Source organism: Taudactylus pleione, unplaced genomic scaffold (genome assembly GCF_031769625.1).
Source record: "Taudactylus pleione unplaced genomic scaffold, aTauple2 ptg000111l, whole genome shotgun sequence".
NCBI lineage: Eukaryota > Metazoa > Chordata > Amphibia > Anura > Myobatrachidae > Taudactylus > Taudactylus pleione.
Genome location: NW_028284513.1, coordinates 771,388 through 786,093, shown reverse-complemented (window position 1 = coordinate 786,093; position 14,706 = coordinate 771,388). Strand labels below are relative to the sequence as shown.

General features: G+C 40.6%; 1 protein-coding gene across 1 annotated transcript in view; it reads left to right on the top strand.

Annotated features, from left to right (window-relative positions):
- The window catches only part of NALF2 (NALCN channel auxiliary factor 2), a 301,769-nt gene that overhangs the window by 198,312 nt on the left and 88,751 nt on the right, over positions 1-14,706 (top strand). The gene's annotated exons all lie outside the window — the stretch shown is intronic.

Genomic DNA, 14,706 nt, shown 5'->3' with positions numbered 1-14,706 from the left:
TGTTACTAACTGTGTCTCAGTGTCTGTGCAACGTTGCTTTCAGGTCTTTTCTTGGACTCCTGCCAGATCCCTGCTGTGCCTGTGGATTGCTGTGGACTTTGTTATATTCCAGATGAACTTCTGATGCCAGTTATCCGCTGCACTACAGAGCCCAGCATTCCTATTGTCTAAGTATTGCTTTTTGCTCCATCATTATGCTTTCATCATTTTGCTGCACTTTACCTGTTGTCTTTTCGTTCCTGTGGATATTGAACTCATCCTTGTTACAGTTGTCAACTGCACCATTACAGTGTCTTCTCCGCATCACGGGGCTCAACCCCGCTCCGTACTCTAGGCACACCACAGGGCTCAACCCTGCTACAATCTTCTCCACATCACAGGGCTCAACCCCGCTCCGAACCCTAGTCACACCACAGGGCTCAACCCTGCTACAATCTTCTCTGCATCATGGGGCTCAACCCCGCTCCATACTCTAGCCACACCACGGGGCTCAACCCTACTACAATCTTCTCCACATCACAGGGCTCAACCCTGCTCCGTACTCTAACCATGTTGCAGGGCCCTGTTCCGGAATCCCATCGTATCACAGGGTTCAACCCTGCTTCAATCTTCTCTGCATTACGGGGCTCAACCCCGCTATGAACTCTAGCCACACCGCAGGGTTCAACCCTGTTCTGGAATCTCATCACTTTACAGGGCTTAACCCTACTCCGTCTTCACTATACCACAAGGCTCAAGTTTGCTTCATCTCTCACTGCACTATAGGGCTCGATCCTGTCCCGGAACTATATTATTCTGCAGGGTTTCCAATACTACAGAGTACTACCCTGTTCAAGGTCCTCAATGCCATCCTGGTGTGTTCCCTCATACTGGACTCGGGGTTCCCTATCATATTAGTGCTTATATGTTAAAGACTGCATAAATATTTGGGGATTCTCTCCTATACTTATTGTTGCATATATGAATCTCTGTGCTGTTTGAGACTTTATATGAGACCTTGCTGATTATAATTCTTTTGTGAATAAATTCGATTTTGCTTTTATCCTGTGCTACTGAGTTTCATGGAAGGATCATTCCTAAAGACCACCCCAGTTTATTGTGCCTAGTAGGCCTGCCTCCCTCCAGGAGTCTTAAGTGTCGGCAGCCGTCACAGTGGACTTAGACACTTTTACACTGATTATGATCTGTAATTTCTGATCAGGAGGCCTGTCCAAATCCATCTCCTGCTTAGGGATAGGATACTGCTTAGGGGTAACCAACAGTTTAGAGAGAAAGATTAGCTTAAAGCTTTTAAAAAGGGAAAAAATGTGTGTGTGGAGCGCTAGTCAAGATCAGGTGACCACAATGTATAAGTGGTATTTATTAAAACTCCAATAAAAAATAGAACGTGCACACAGGATACAATGGATAGTAAGTATCAAATCACAATAACAGAGATAACGTGGGTAAAGAGCTTCTGAGAACACTTGGAGATGTAATGCGGAACTGCTATGAAAGTCCCTCTCCTAGATAGTGTCTATATCCCAAGCCCCTCTCTATGAGTAATCCTCTGGTCCGAGAGGTGAATACCTCTATGGGGGAAAGCATTCCTATAGACCGAAATGGCAGATGTAAATTTCCCATTAGGGCGGGAAAAGTACAGTCATCTGTTTAACTCTTAATCGCTCCCAAATGTTCTGAATATCAGCCGCTGGTGACAATCCTGGCAGAGGGTATGGGGGCCGCTTGTATGTATCACTGCAGCTTTGAGCAGAGTTGCCATCTGATGTATATACCACTTTGGAGGCTTCCGCCCTGGGCTACCGTTTGATGGATACAAAGTAGCAGCTACTCCGTCCTTAGTTCCGTCTTTAGCTGTACAGAGCTCCTCTGTGTGCAAGACCCTTAAGGTGGTCAGAAGGTATATTCCAGAGGAAAAGAAGGATATTCCTGTATCCAAATGCAATAAAGTCTTAAGCCTTGACGTGTTTCTCCGGGTAATAGCATTCCCGGTTTCATCAGAAGACTACAATAGCAATAAGATTTGAGTGACGCCAAAGATTTGGCAATATGTGTTTTGCGAAGCGAGAAAACATATGTCTTATTTGCAGGCATTTAAATGGTCTTGCCATTCTGATGATAAATCTGCTTTCACAGTAGTTCCTGTTAGAAATAAGCTGTCTCTTGCCTCTTTACCAGGAAGCTAGTTGTCACTTGTCAGTTGCACCGATCAGTGCTGCTGAAGCAATTAGTGCAGGAGTGTTTTTCATTGGGTTTTTTAAGTTTAAATGGCAGGAAGTGCCTGAGTTAACTGCTGGTGATAGAAGAAACTGCTGTGGTACTTCCCTGCTCCCAAATAAGCCTGTTGTAACTAGAGATGAGCGCAGACCCCCGTGTTTCGGTTCTAAATCAATGTGTTTTGATTTTGTTTTGGCAAAACCACACTCTGGTATTTTGGTTTTGGACTTCTTTCAAAATTGATAAAAACAGCTAAAATCATGTAATAAGGACGTGTTTTCATTTCTATAGTATTAGTAAAATCAATAACATTATTTCCAGTCATTTCCAGTCAATTTTGACCACCTCACAGTACCTTAAATCACGAGGGAAAGGACTTAAACGCAGTCCAAAAAATGCGAGATGTGGTTTTTAGATTCGAGTTAGGAACTTGCAAGAAGATCCGAGTCATGAGTCTGTTTGACTTGTAACCCCAAAGTGATCTGACCGGGACCCCAAAGTTTGGGTGTGTTCGGTGTTCAGTAAAACCGAACCGCTCACCTCTAGATTTAACCTTGTCTTGCCCTCGGATTATGCTTCTTTCATTGTTTTCCTGACCTTTTACTATTGTCTCTGACCATTCTATTACCTCATCCTTTATACAGTATGTTTACTGTTTGTTATTTAACATCATATTATCCACAATCTGGTGTTGATTCCTAGATTGATATCTGGTTCTGTGCATTTTACTGATTATCTGCATACTGTCTTTCACTCCCTGTACCGGGGAATTATATTATAAGGTGGTTTTTGTTATACCTTGCTAGTAATGTGTCCCTTTACCAATTACAGTATACAGTATCTGCCATGATAAGCTTTTACTACTCTTGCTGATGTCCTAAGGATACCTGAGTATCGATATGCATACTATATGGGAAAAGCAACTGCTGTAGATTAAGGTATTGGTCCAGGTTCTGTAAGTTTATCACTTGAAAAATACTGATTATGACAATCCAGCAAAGCACAGTTACTATTACCACTTTAACCTCTTTAGAAACTAGTGGGAGATACAAGTGAAGGATTTACCAAGAGCGATCTCTAACTTTTCCCAAAGTGGTGTGGAGAGAGACTGAAGTGGTATCAAAGCGAGGTGTACAGTGTTCTCATATCTGGCAGGAGATGAAAAAGTGCTGGCAGGTGTCTCCCTGTAGATAAAACACAGCTGCAGCTAGGAAAGCACCTTTGCAGCAAGTGGCCTCAAAGTCTACCCATCTGAGAGCAAGCTTGTTCGCAAACTAAACAATTGTTTAGCTTAAATGGGACACCAATTACTAGAGGTGAATGTCTAGGAAACTTCTTCTACCATTGGAGGTGCAGTGCCTCAAGTTCATAAATCTTGTTCTCGGGGGCTTGGTTTTCCTGACAAATTGGACAAACCATTGTAGTTGGGTCTAAGTGGGTTGGGGTACTGGGATGGCTAAGGCCTGAAAGTAAACTTGGATGTATATTAATTTTAAGGGCCATAATTCTCCTAAGCCAGGACAGTGCGTCTGCCATCTAAACCGGTCTGAGACATGCTAATTTTCCATCACAACGTGATGGATATTTCCATCTCTAGTTTTATGCAAAAATATACCTGCCTGCCAAGTGTCCATGAGAATTCTATTTAAATGTTTAAAATTCTATAATAGGATTATGACTTAATATTACCTCCCAGACAAATTGTAAGAATGATTAATTTGCATATCAGAAAGCCCAAACTCTGCCAAGTCACCTCATATAAATGTAAAGCTTGCATATCTAAGATGTACATTTTGTGTCATACCACAGCTCCAGGCCCACTTCATGTGGAAACCTAGCAATGCCTGTGTACCTCCCTGTTCTACCCAGTCTACAGCCAAATTTTGGGCATCTTTACACAGCAATAATTTACACAGTGCATAGATTTTGTTGTTTATATGGATATGTCAACAAAGTGACTATATATCCAAGCGCAGATGTTAGTCCATATAATCCAGTCTTGTTAGTAGAGGGTGAATCATGGTAGCGCGGCGTCACCAGAACCAAAAGCCCTAAACGTGTTTTGTCGTTATTACTTCGTCAGTGGGTGTGGCTACATGGTGCCGGGGCACCCCTCTTATAGTGGGTATTAGCATGTCTCATCCAATCAGCATAAACCATTATACCTTTTAAAAAAACTTTAGCGGTAACACCATTTCAAGCAGATAAATAAAAAGTAGCACAATACCACTTCAATAATAGCATAATTCATACAATAAACATAGTGCAATAAAACGAACACTAGTGCTACAGTCTTCCCCAAGGCACCACCATTATGTTATAGTTTTTTTCTATAGAAAAGCACATATATAAATGCCGATCACCATTTTCTTGTAGTTTGTATTTGTCACTACATACGGGGGAAACTATTATTACATATATTATTAGTCATTCTCATTTAAAATTTATATATTCTGTATTCATAAACATGGACCGTATACTGGGAAGATATATTACAATATTGTTTTTTTACACAAGGGTCCACAGTTATTATACATGATGCTTGAATAGAGATACTGGGAAGACACATTCAAACAAAAGAATTAGATGTTTTATCATCAATTAGTACATTTTAGCATATAAAAATATATGTTCTAGAATAATTATCAAACACAGACAAATATGAGACATCTATTAGTAAACAAATAAGGGTTGAACAGCTGAAAAGACATAGAAGGCTCATTAGAAATAGAAACACACTGGTTATTCAGCAAAACATTTTAAACATTGATACCTTCTATCATTTCTCTTTGTATTAAATATAGAATCTACACCAGACCACTACCTCATCACTATGTATCTAGTCAGGCAAAAAGGGCACTATATCACATCCTTTATTTAATCCATGAGAAATCATGGTATTAAGAGAATGTTTCCGGAAGATCTCTCTTCTGGACAATTTTTTATTTAAATCGCGCCCTCTTTCATCTACGGTTACATGCCCTATCCCTTTGAATGAAAAACCTTTCAAGGATGAATTTTGACACTCCAAAAAATGTCTGGAGACACTATGATTCAAAAAGGTGTTTTTAATATTGCTTGTATGTTCTAGAATACGCAGCTTTAGATGTCGTTTAGTTTTTCCAATGTATTTCTGACCGCACCTGCACCCGATCATATAGATTACTGATGCAGTAAACAAATTCATCCTGCTTTTAATCTTATTGTTTTTATTATTATCTGCATTAGAGAATTGTTTTCTTTCTCTACTAGAGTATTGGCACATTTTGCAATGCGCACAGGTATAGAATTCCTTTAAATTATCCAAGAAGTTATTCGGATCTTGTTCTTCTTTAAAAGTTAGTTTACTCTGAGCCAGTCTGTTTTTAATTGTTGGGGCTCTTTTGAAAAATGCTGTTGGTCTATCTGTTATTATTATTATTTGGAGGAGAAGATCTAATTTTAAGATATCCCAATGTTTGGTTTGGATCTCTTTTATTTCTCTCTCTTTATTATTGTAGGTAGTTACAAACGGGACAAAGAAGTTTTCACCATTCTTATTATCTGCTGTTCTATCTTCATGTTCCAATAATTTTGTTTGTTCAATATTTCTGTGTTTTTCTATACTGTTCTTAACAAGATTTTTGGGATATTATAGTATAGAACCTACGGCTACTCCTGTGGGTGTTGGGCTAGCTGCGGGCACTAGGAGATGAACCCGGTCTCCTCAGTATTCAATATATATAACAAATATGTGCCTGCGCTCAGCTTGGTTGTGTGGTTCAGTACAAAATGTAATAAACTAATGTAGGGTGAAGTATAAAGGTGTTTATTGACTAATAACATGGAATCACAGCACTCCCCTGAATTTAGGATATGATATATGCATGTGGATAAAAAAAAGTCAAGATAAATAATGCTTCTTTGCTGGCTTATTGAAGTGTAAGAAGTCTTATGGGTGTTGGGCTCTGGTAGGGTGGCATCCCATGCCCTACTTCACCCCACATTAGTTTATTACATTTTGTACTGAACCGGACCACCAAGCTGAGTGCAGGCACATACTTATTATAAAAATTTTTGAGATATTTTTTCTCTAGAAATCGTCCTTCATAGATTTTTGCCTGTTCCTCAAATGTATTAGTTTCTAAACAATTTCTCCTAACTCTGGCCATTTGTGAAAATGGTATATTTTGATTCAAGGCTTTTAGGTGTCAGCTCTCATAATGTAGATAGCTGTTACTGTCTACTTTTTTTATATGTGTGTACATACTTATTTTGGAGCCTTTCATCCACCCTGTTGTTTCTAATACTAAATCTAGAAACTCAATCTTGTTACAGTACTTTGGAAATGTGAGGTTAATTTAAGATTTAGATTATTTTATAATTATTATAATTCATATATTTGACAAATTGATTGAATTAGCCTTCAGTACCTCACCAAACAATAATGATGTCATCTAAATATCTTTAAACAAGGCAATATTATCTATGAAGGGATTATTCATTTCTATATGGTCACGCTCCCATGCGCCCATGTACAATTATGCAAAACTGGGCGCAAAGGGCGTTCCCATCGCCATCCCACAGTGTTGTAAGAAGAATCTATCTTCAAATCTGAAGTAATTGTTCTTCAAAATATAATATATATTGTACATTCCAGAATAAATTGTCATTTTTCTTTGTCCACAGATGTATCCTCCTCCAAAAATCTATCTATAGCCAACAATCCCTTTTCATGGGGGATAGTATATAACTTCGATTGTACCCCAACTATAATTCTTTATCCAGTCAAAGTTATCTAATGTTTTAAGGATTTGGGTAGTGTCCTGAATAAATTAAGGTAGTTTTTTAACTAGAGGTCTACAAATTTGGATATTCTAGAGGTTACTGACCCTATCCTGGACACAATTGGGTGTCTGGGTTTGTTAACCTCTAATGAATTTTTGGCATGAAATAATAAGTAGGGATCTTTGGATTATCTATTTTAAGATAATTATATTCATTTTAATTAATAGATCCCATCATTAGACCTCTCTTTGATATATCATCACATTCTCTCACCATCTCACTTGGATAACTATCTAAAATTGAATATGTCTCTTTATCTTCAATTAGACTGTGCGTGTCTTCTCTATTCATCAAAACTACCCCCCCCCTTATCTGCACATTTAATAAGTAATTATAACTTTCTAGACTGGCCAGAGCATATATATATTTATATATATATATATATATATATATATATACTGTGTATGTGTATATATATATATGTAGTCAGCATCCCGGCTGATGGGATGCCGATGCTAAATCCCATCCCAAAGGTAAGTATCGGGGGTTAGGGGGAGGGTTAGGCACTAGGTGGAGGGTTAGGTTTAAGGTGCAGGGAGGGCGGGTTAGGTTCAGGCACTAGGGGGGAGGTTAGGGTTAGACACCAGGAACGGAGGGTTAGGGTAGGGAGAGGGGTAGGATTAGCATACCGACCAACAAGTGCCGGAATGTTAACCCTGTCAGGATTCTGGCATTGGGATTCTGACTGCAGGGATCCTGACTGCCGGCAACTCATATATATGACTTATTGCACCTACAAGTCCCATGTGGCTACTTCATTTTTGCACCAGATAGCATTGTACATAGTACCCAGAAGACTATACCAATCTACAGTAGTTGCCATAAGGATGGGCATTTATTTACATTATGGCAATGGGAGGTTTATTTCTTTGAGTATTTGCTTGCTAATAGTCCATTTACCTGTCATTACAGCCACATTAATGAGTTATTCATTAATGTTACTTGACAGTAGTGTTCTGCTTGTATTTTCGCTGTCTAATCTTAGCATTGCAACTGCCAGCTGATGGGATAAATAGGCTTTTTATTTACATCACCTTCCAATTATCTGTCCTTGTTTTAATAGAATTCCACATTGTGTGCTGAGAATAGAACCACTGTACATCGTACACTCTTTCTCCCTTCCATTCTTGCTAATCGTTACTGCAGTGTTAATCCTTGGATCTCAGTTTATCAATAAAGCTGGAAATTGTGCACCCCTCGCCATGTAACACCAGACAAGGTATACATGTTTCAGTTTGGATGTTTGGGTATAGCTTTTGTGAATTATCAGGAAATTAAAATAATTAATTTTTCCCTGTAGTCACAGATGCAGATAGGAGGTTCACCTCGGCTTGGGGCACACTGGTGTATACAGTACTCCAACCACTGCAGTGGCTCATTTAAATCTGTTTTTATTTAATAACTCATCATTCAAATACTATCCAGTCTCACAAATGTAGTGCAGTTTGGAAATCTTTTATCCTGCACATTCTGACTAGGTCCATTGTTGCCATAGCGACCATTACTGGCTAACGCTGCCGTTAATTAACATAGCAAGGTTTGTTAGCTTTGGTCTGGGCTCTCCTTCTCTCATTAGTTAGCGATCTTCAGCTCCCTGAGGAGCATCCCGGCAATGCATCCTCCTGTGGCACCCTGCTGCCAGAGTAATTAGTGCCCAGCATAGTGTTGCCAGGGAATGCCACAATGACAGTGTGATTCTACTTTACCAGGTGAATCCCAGTTTCGTGCTGGGCTGTCACTGCAGTGATTTTGTGATAAACAAATAGAGACGGATTAATTAACTGTATACTATCCATTTCCTGCCTATGGTAACACCACGGTCTTCCCTCTAAATCCTATTATGTGTTTCTCTTTAGAAACAGAAAACTAAATAGGAATTAGACACTTTTAACAGAATAAGACAATCAAATAATAAGCAAATTAACTCATTAGATGACAAAGAAATTGAAAGCATGGTTAAAATATAACACACATGTCTATATAGCTCAGGAATAATGATTTAAAGCAATTAATTTTCAAGAGAATAGACTAATGGTAAAAAAAATAGACACAAATGTACCAGTATTAGGAATACTCTTTCTTATGCAGAAATATAAGATAGAGGAGTGGAAATGCATTGTGCATTGTATTTTATGTAGCATACACTTTTATATGAAAAGCTTTACAAAGAAATCAGATATGATGCTTCTGTTTGCTTATGAAAAGTGACTTACAAGTTACTCTGGATAATGGCAGCACAATTGTATGAGGTCAAGTATTCATGGTAAACATGGTATTTGCTGTATGTGGGGTCCATTTACTGAGCAAAACTTGCTGTTTTTTGCACTGGGCATACTCTGGAACCTAGCATATGCAGTATGGGTGATGCAGATTCACAAACATTTCAGTCATAGCTTCAGTTGCATCAGGGTAGATGGAACTGGACTTTAACTAGAGATGTGTGCCGATACCCATGTTTTGGTTCTAATTCATTGTTGTGTTTTGGTTTTGCCAAAACCACGATTACGTGTTTTTGTTTTCGCTATTTATTTTTTTTTAAAATGATAAACAGCTAAAATCACATAATATTGACCTATTTTTGTTCCTATAGTATTATTAACCTCAATAAACATTAATTTACACTCATTTCCAGTCAATTTTGACCAACTCACAGCTCACAATATTGTTTTCATCCAGTTTAGGCCAAATGTTTGCACTGAGATAGCTGGCTGACTAAGCTAAGTGACAGCAGTAGGCAGCACAAACAAGTGGCAGTTCAACTTCAAACATTGCACATCTGGCACTGTTTTCATAAATCCATAACTAGATCAAAGGCCAGAGGAAGGTGGAGTATGTATGCAGTAGAAGGAAGGTAAAGGAAGGAAGGATTGATTGTAAGTTAATTTCATTGTTTGATTCTGAAAATATAAATTTATCATTGGGGCATTGGCACATATGTGTAACCAGTCTGAGGCCAAGACTGCCAATGATGACCATCCACTGACTCCAGTGGAGGTCATCCTGTTTTAGTCCATACCTGTCTGAGGTTCCAGGACCATTGACCAGGAGAGCAGTGGTGGCCTGAAGGTGCGACTGAGTGTCAGACCTGCACCACAGCAAAGTTTTTGCACCGCTCCCTTGCCACCCCTCCACATTTAAGTAGAATGCTACAATGATCAGTTGGTTGATTGCTTGATTAGTTTTAAAAATTGAGATGTGTAAGGCACCACATGATTTCTGGTTAAAAGTTAGTAAAGATTTAAGAGCAATTGGGCACCTCAGTGGACACCATAGCTTTGTACACAGATGATATGCTTCTGTTCTTGGGTGATGCAGATGACTCCCTGTGCAATTTGCTAAGCACAGTAGATACATTTGGACTGTGTTCTGGTCTTTTGAATAATTGAAGCAAATCCATTATTTTGCCTCTTAAAGGCTCCACTGGGTCTGCTCCGGCTCCAGCTCACTCTCTGCAATAGACCATCACCAATGGCCCCAAAACAGCCCATGATTAACAGAAAAGTGATGCAAGATGGAATTGTCCTAGGGCTCTCCTACCCACCCTTATGTTGTATATTAAAAAATACATGCACAGTTTAACAAACCAAGCACTTCATCGACAGGGACTGCCACTTTTATGGCTGAAGTGCTTGGTTTGTTTAGCCCCCACAAAACAAGCTACTATTGGGTATAAGGCAGCAAACAGTGGGCCTGATTCAGCAAGCAACACAAAGGAGAGAACGGGCGCACTTGGCCAATGTTTTTGTACTGCGCGTGCTTATGCATTGCACTGTGCGTGCGTGAACTAGCCAGTGCATTTGGGTAAGCATACGCAGACTACACGCAGCAGGCATGCAGACCCCTTCCAATATTGATTGACATGAAGTGCCATTTGTGGGTGGTGATGGGGGGCAGTTGGGCACACGCAGGTGTGCCTGTGCATTGGGATGCCCTTTTAGGGGCATCCATAATTAAGCCAGTGCAGCAACAGACACAGTAATGAGACTCTGTGCCAGGAAGTTGCCAAGATCCTGCGCGAGGTCTGGTCAACATCTATTTAGCAAATGCGGTAGATGGTTCTCGATGTTACCAATGCTTATGCTATCTTGCATACTGAACAGGCTTAGTAAAGGGAGATGGGCGGATTAATATAGGGCTGGGCATCTGCATCTTGTGCTGCTGTCTCCATGCATATGCATTGATTAGCATATTCCCGCAGCGGATGGGTGCATGCATTTTCTCCTTTGCGTTGCTTGCTGAATCAGGCCCAGTGTTGTTAATGATGGGCTTAAGGTAACTAACAGTGTTGTTAATGATGGGCTTAAGGCAGCTAAGCTTACAATGATGTCAATGATCTCTACAGTGGCAAGATGTCATCGTCACTATCATCCTCATCAGTGTTTACATCATCTTCACACAATACTAATTCATCCATGCTGGAATCCACGATTACAAAAGACATTGATGTAATTGCAGGTAAAGGTCCTTATCATGGAATTTGTAGTTCATTTTGATGAACATTATCTTTAACACATTTTGAGGAAGTAGCCTCCTATGCCGATTGCTGACAAGATTCCCGGGTGTGCTGAAAACTCTTTCCGAGTACACACTGGAGGGTGGGCAGCTCAAGTAAAGCAAAGTGAGTTTCTACAAGGGCCTCCAAATTGCCTTTTTTCCTTCCAGTAGTCAAAGGGACTGTCTGACATGTCTATTTGTATCCTGTCATTAAAATGATCCTCCACCATTCTATGCATGGTGACCGTATCAGATTGTGGTAGAGGTGTCGCTAAGTTTGACCAATTATTTTAGACCTGATCAGATGTCAAAATGTTGTGTTGACTCTTCCGCATCACAAGTGGGAAAGCTGAGTTTTTTCCTGGCAGCCGCAGTTGCTGGAGAACTGAAGAAGGAGACGTCATGTCAACTTACTCCCCAGGAGCTTGTTGCGTTACATTTGCAGGGGGTGCAGGAAAATGGTGGAAGGAGGCTTCTCTACGTGTCCTATATCAGAAAGGCCAGGCTTACACTCATGAACACCCTTAGGACCTCATTCAGAGCCGCTCGCAAAATGCGAGCGCTCGCTCTGAATGAGGGCGGCCGCTTCCTTTTGAAAATACGGCCTCCTGGCCACTTACTAAGCTGTGGGTGGCCACCCACAGCTTTAGCGAGCGGCCAGGTTGATGGTCACGATGGTCAAGACCATCGCGACCATCGGGGCTTGCGATGAGACCCTTGTGGTAGGGTCTCATCTGCCGCAAGTCCCAGTGAGCTTTCGGCTCTAATAGAGCCGGAAGCTCACCACTGACATCACGAGTGATGTCAGTGGGCCCGTCCACAAAAGGCAGGCATTCTTTCGGGAACGCCTCCGTTTGGCCAGCCACCCTCCCACCCCGCCTACAAAACGGTGCGAGCTGTCTATCACCATCGACAGCCGGCCCTTTTGTAGTGAGCCCTAGAGCTAGAGAATTTCTCTCTCGCTCTGGGGCTTGCGCACGTGCAGTGCTGCCGCTGCACGTGTGCAGGGCCTCAACATCAACCCGCTTGCGAGCGCTCAGCCCTTGCGAGCGGGTCTGAATGAGGCCCTTAGACTATTCTCAGGGATTTGTGACATTTCTGAACACACAGTTTGTTCTTTTGCCATAGTGCTTTTTTTCAGTACTGGTTTTTCAACTTTAATTATTTTGACACCTCTTCCATCTAGACTCTGAGTGAGAAGGTCCTGCACCGTCATGTAAGGCAGAAGATGCCTGACTAACAGCAGTTGCAGAACCACCACTCACAAATAAAGGTCAACTCCTGAGCCTTTGCATGTGGAGTATGGCATGCTGGCAATTTTACATTTATCTGCAGTAAACTTTCCCTTTATTAGACGTGATGTTTTTTTCTTTAGCAATGTAAAATATTGTTTTGATTTCAGATGCTGACTTAAACCCTCTATTACATTGAGCACAGGCTTTAGTAGATGACTTGAAGGACTATTATCATCATGACTGGTGCAGCAGCTGCAGCGCTTGTACTTGGTTGCTTCTCTTGGTGTTCTATCGATTAATCATCATGATCCATATCGACTCACTGTGCAGATATTATTAACACAATTTTATCACAAAGGCTTAGTTCGATGGTTATGCAGAGTTGTGCGTATGCGTAATTATGCACGCAGGTTATGCAGAGTTGTGCGTATGCATAATTATGCCTGTTATCAGACACACAAGGGATATGGAAGGAGCAAGTGTGCCCTAATGATGACAGCGATAAAGCCAATCATACCGATAGGTGAGGATAACTCTGCATATGGGAGAAGATACACCTGTAGCATACTTGCCGACTCTCCCTCAATGGTCTGGAGGCTGACAAAAATTGGGTAAAGCACCCAGCTCCCCACAGGAGGGCAAGTCTACCGGACTGGCCACCACCCCCTCAACCCTCATCACTCCCCCCCTTCCCCCACCCCCACGCTTACCTGACAAAAGTGGGTGGTCTGGGGGGGTCCAATGACGTGATTCGAACTGAATTGTGTCATCATAGCCATGCCCCTGCTTTACAAAGCAGAAATCTCAGCATTGTATAGAGGGGGGTGGGAGCATGATGACACAATCACGTCACCAAGCCCTTCACCACCCACCATTGCTGCCAACATGCTCCTCAGTGCCGACCTGGCAATTGTGGATGATTTTCGTTAATATTTAATTCCCCCTCCCCCTGAATTTTCCTGGAAGATGGTGATATCCCCCCTACTGACTTGGTATCTTGAAAACTCCTCTCCCTACTTTTTTGACTACTTTTTCTATCCCCTCCGTGTCCTGTATTCTCCTCCTTCTTTTCGCTTTTTTTCCTTTTTGTTTATTATTTTGTTTCTTTATTTGTAGAGTCAGGTTATATGCTTTTATAAATAAGTATATTTTTGATGTTTATGACTGGATTTTTATTATAGAACTGCAAACATTACAGTAATACATTCTCAGTATATAGAAAAACAATTTCCAAAACATAGAATAGTACACTTAGAAGCTAAACAACAAAATAATCCCAATAAACTATAAACATAATTTCCGGGAATAAGTGATTCACACAAAAAACTAGAAATATATGAGAAACAATATTCGAAAATAATGGGATGCAGCAATACTACAATCTCTTATTAATATAGCGATCTGATGAATAAAGTATTTTTTATTAACATTTTGTAAATATACTTATTTATTTTTTTTTTTTTTTTTTTTTTGCTATTACTTGGAACTCAAAGCCAATGTCTGGCTCTTCAGCTTCACTGCACATGTGTGAACCAGATTGCTGGGACACGCATATGCATATCCTCTGAGAGTGATCCATACGGCTCAGGGCCATTATCGGCGAAGCAGCTTAGTATTACTCAGGTGCACTGGTGATAATTATATCAACAAGTGTTTTTTTATAACTGCAATTTTTTTGTACATCATGGATGTTTCTTGTTAAGTTTTAAATGGTCACATTTCATGTTGAAGTGGAAAAATAAGGTCTCATTTTGCAGAAAATAAGGGGGACTATTTATAGGGGTTTTCCCTGGTTTGTGGGAAGATGCACAGCCTTTTTTTTTCCTTTTGGAGGACTTAAATAAGCTTGCACCTCTGGTGTCCTGAAGCAGTGGGTAAACTCGGTCCTCAAGACACCCTAACAGTCCAGGTTTTCAGGATATCCATACTTAGG